The following is a 4,426-nucleotide window of genomic DNA, read 5'->3' on the forward strand; positions in this document are numbered from 1 at the left end:
ATTATTATTATTATTATTATTATTAATTGTATTGTTGTTGTTGTTGTTGTGCGTGTGTGACTAGAAAAAAAAAGAAGATATATATATATATATATTAAATAGTGAGATAAATAAATAGTGAAGCATTAGATTAGTTAGTTAGTTTAAAATTTAAAATTTAAATTTAAATCAGCATAATTTTATCTGATTAGTTAGATATTTGTTTTTAAATTTAAACCTATTATACGATATGTTATATACGTATATACTCTATAACCCTAGCAGCCAGATAGTATCGTATTCCCTTATTCTCACCATCTCTCAATTTCCTTTTTCTTTATTCTCTCTATTGAACCAAATCAATTCTTTTAATCTTAAGAGCTTCGGGGTTAGCAATCAACCGATCATCGTTCCGTGTCTTCGAAATCTTCAGGTAAAATTCGTACTTGTTTTTATTTTCGTTTTCAGAGAAATAGGCTTTCATAAAACTATCATATCTCTCTCCCCATAGGTCCGTTTTCAGTGATCTAGGTACCGTTTTAAAGATAATTTAATGATCTATATTTTTTATGAAGAAACGCTTTCCTAATTCTGAGTATTTCGATGTCAAAAAATTCATGTTTTACAGACTGTCGATTTACAGTTTTTTTTAAAATTTCTTTCCGATATTGCCTTAGTAAAAGTGTGATATCTCTCTCGATATCTATTATTTTACAGTGATTCTTGTACTGTTAGAAAGATAATTCAATAATTTATATTTTCTTTGAAGAAACCTTTCCCTAGTTCGGAGTTCTTACCAGTCAAAAGTTAGGATCTTTACTCGGTTATGGTATTTCGTTTTAAGTTTCGTTTCAGAAAAAGTGTCTTCAGTAAAAATTCAATATCTCTCTCAATTTTGATCCATTTTAAAAGATCTTTATCTCGTTTTAAAGCTTAGAAAAATAGCTACATTTTTTATGAAGAAAGTGTTGTCTAGATCGGGGTGTAACTATTTTTAAAACTTTTATTTTTAGGCTGTATTCAGAAATCGGCATGATCCAGGATTTTAAAGAAACTGTTTTGAGAAAACATGCATAACTCCTAGATTATAGCTCCGATTTTGATGATCTTTATACCGTTAGAAAGGTCTTTCAATTAACTAAAAACTTTGTGAACAGTAGAACTTCTAATTCAAACGTTTTATAAGTCAAATTCTAGGCTAAACTTGCTGTACAGTAAGAATAATAAATATATTGAGTTTATCGGTGGACTAAGGGTTTCACTAATTGTTATAGGGCCTAGAAGGTATCGTAGGAGTTAATTACAGCGGAGTTGAGGTAAGGAAAAATAATTATACTTTATACTTGCTTTTTATATGGTTTGAGTATCTAGTATGACTGCTTGAATAAATTGTATTGAAACTGTGGAATGTGATAGTTTCGGTGAAATAGTGTTTTATCGATGAATTGTATATGGCTGTTTAATCATGTTCCAGGTACTTGGAAGTGGTTGGAAACCACACATGTATGGTGATGTGGTAAGTGAGGCAGTGTACGTAAGGGTGCACTGGTTATTGGTACTGCGTTCTGGTTAAGAACGTAAGACACTCCAGATTTGTATGGAAGCTGGAGTGTGATTGTGAGTGTGAGTGTGTGGTATTTCAGTATTTGTGTGGCTGCCTCTATTTATACTTATGATTAGGTTGTTGTATGTTTGATGTATATGTTTGTGCTATGATGTGTGAATGCTGGTACATAGTATTGTGTTTTTCCTTACTGGGCTTTGCAGCTCACCCCTTATTTACCCCCTATGTGCAGATAAGTAAGCCTGTAAGTTTTCGGTGACAAGTTGAGTCTGGGCAGCATGGGGTGTATCTCGTGTGATCATGTAACTGCGTGTGGTCTTGGCCATCTTCCGCTGAAAGTTTTTTTTTTTAATTTATTAAACTTATCGAGGATGTTGTCGTTTAAATTTTCTATTACTTTTCCCTAAGTGGTAATACTTTATTTTCAACTGGGTACCCATGTTTTGAAAAGTGTTTTTTTTTTTTTAAATAAAGGCAACATTAGTATCTTAACGCCAGTTTATTTATGGCATCTTATTTTACGTAAGTAAGGGCGTTACATAAATGTTCTTTAGTTTCGTACTTAACATGGTCATCCGACCTGGTAGTTTTACTGGTAGTATTTTCTTAAGTGTTCCCCGTTCCAATACCTTGGTACTAGAACGAGTTGTATTTTTCGTCATACTTACCCCCTTTGTTTGCTCCTAACTCTAGAACTTCGATCACCTGATATGGTCCTTTCCAGTCCGGTCCGAGCACACCTGTCGTGCTATCTTTGGTGTTCAAGAATACCATTCTGAGGACCATATCTCCCACAAAGAATCTCCATGCTTTCACTTTCTTGTTAAAGTATCGAGCTAATTTTTGTTGATGGGCTATCAATTTTAGGTTTGTTGCGGTTCCCTTTTCTTCGATTTCATCAAGTGATTCTGCGAGGAGCGCGTGATTAACTTTTTGGTCATATGTCCATCTCCTGTGGGACGGAGGTTCAAGTTCTACGGGCAGCATAGCTTGATAACCATATGCGATGGCAAATGGAGTCTGTCCGGTCCCTGTTTTCTCAGTTGTACGGTATGACCATAATACTACAGGGAGTTCCTCTGGCCAGTTCCCTTTAGCATCTTCAAGTCGTTTCTTTAGAGTATCTTTGAGTGTCTTATTGACGGCTTCAACTTGACCATTTGATTGGGGATGTGCCACCACGGAGAAAATTTTTATGATTCCATGCTTCGCACAGAAATCAGTGAAGGACTTACTATCAAATTATTTGTCGTTGTCTGAGACTATCTTGTATGGTAATCCGAACCGAAAAATTATGCTCTTCACAATAAAGTCTTTCACCTTTTGGGATGTGATGGTGGCCAACGGCTCGGCTTCTGTCCAATTAGTGAAGTAATCAACTGTAACAATTTCGTATTGTACTCCACCTTTGCCCGTGGGCAATTGTCCGATCAGGTCGATTCCCCAAATGGAGAAAGGCCAAGGACTTTGCATCTGAGTTAGTTTGTTGGGCGGTGCATGAGGTATCTTTGAAAATCTCTGGAATTTATCACATGTCTTAACGTAGGCCTTGGAATCTTCAATCATGGTTGGCCAGAAATAACCTTGCCTTAGAATTTTCTTGGATAAACTCTGCCCAGCCGCGTGGTTGCCGCAGAATCCATCATGCACCTTGGACAAAAGTCGTGCGACTTCTTCTTGTGTAACACATCTGAGTAGTGGCATGGAGAATCCCCTGTTATGTGGGAGTTCCCCAGTGTTGAGGTAAGCTGCTATTGGCGTCATCTAGTTTGGAGATGTGTCAATCATTTCAATCTCCTCCGTGACAGTGATATTAGGTTTTTTAAGGAATTGGATGGGAATTAAATTAGCCTTATCATTTATGTTGTTGCTCGCAAGTCGGGCTAGTGCGTTAGCGGTTGTGTTTTCTTCTCTTGGAATTTGCTTGAGAGCATATATTTTGAATTGTGCGAGTCGATCATGTATTTTGCTTAGGTAGGCTATCATCTTTTCTCCCCGAGCTTCGTAGTCCCCAAATACATGATTCACCACTAACTATGACTCACTACAAATCTCAATGTGTTCAGCATGCAATTCTCGAGCAAGTTGTAGGCCAGCAATAAGAACTTCATATTCAGCTTCATTGTTGGATTCTTTAAACTTGAATTAGACTGCTCCGTGTAGACGTTGCCCCCCAGGTATGACAAGGGAAATCCCTGCACTGGACAATTGATCTGTGGCTGACCCATCTACATGTAATTTTCATGTTGGCTCGTCTTTGCTGTTGCTCGGCTAAGGTTCTTATACTGGCTCCGGGTTGTTTTTTGAAGTGCTCTCTTCTTTACCTGTACATTCAACCACAAAATCTACTAAGGCCTGCCCCTTAATCGCTGTTCGGGGCTGATACATGATTTCATATTGGCCCAACTCCACCACCCATTTGAGTAACCATCCAGAGGCATCAGGTTTTTGCAATACTTGGCGTAATAGTTAGTCAGTGTACACACCCGAACAGGATGGGCCTAAAAGTAAGGTTTTAGCTTTCTTATTGTTAAGATTAGGTAATAAGTGAGCTTTTCTATCAACGGGTAATGGCCTTCAGCTTCAATGAGTCTTTTGCTAATGTAATAGACCAGATGTTGGATATTGTTCCCTTCTCTGATTAGTACAACACTTACAGCATGTTCCGTGACAGCCAGATATATCCCTAATTCTTCTCCGTCCAGAGGTTTTGAGAGTACAGGAGGTTTAGCGAGTTGCGTTTTTAGCTCTTGAAAGGAATTTTCATATTCCTCCATCCATTCAAATTTTTTGTTTCCTCCTAGGATGTTGAAGAATGGAACGCACTTGTGCGTTGACTTTAAAACTAATCTACTGAGTGCGGTAATCTGACCAGTTAAACTT

The 4,426-nt window shown here is 37.4% G+C and overlaps 1 long non-coding RNA gene across 1 annotated transcript; it reads left to right on the forward strand.

Moving 5' to 3' along the window:
- Positions 1 to 602: 602 nt before the first annotated feature.
- LOC133030790 (uncharacterized) lies at positions 603 to 1,972 on the forward strand. Its single transcript, XR_009684338.1, has 2 exons — positions 603 to 1,295; positions 1,776 to 1,972. It is a non-coding gene; the product is annotated as an uncharacterized LOC133030790 (long non-coding RNA).
- The last annotated feature ends 2,454 nt before the right edge of the window (positions 1,973 to 4,426 follow it).

Source organism: Cannabis sativa, chromosome 9 (genome assembly GCF_029168945.1).
Source record: "Cannabis sativa cultivar Pink pepper isolate KNU-18-1 chromosome 9, ASM2916894v1, whole genome shotgun sequence".
NCBI classification, from domain to species: Eukaryota; Viridiplantae; Streptophyta; class Magnoliopsida; order Rosales; family Cannabaceae; genus Cannabis; species Cannabis sativa.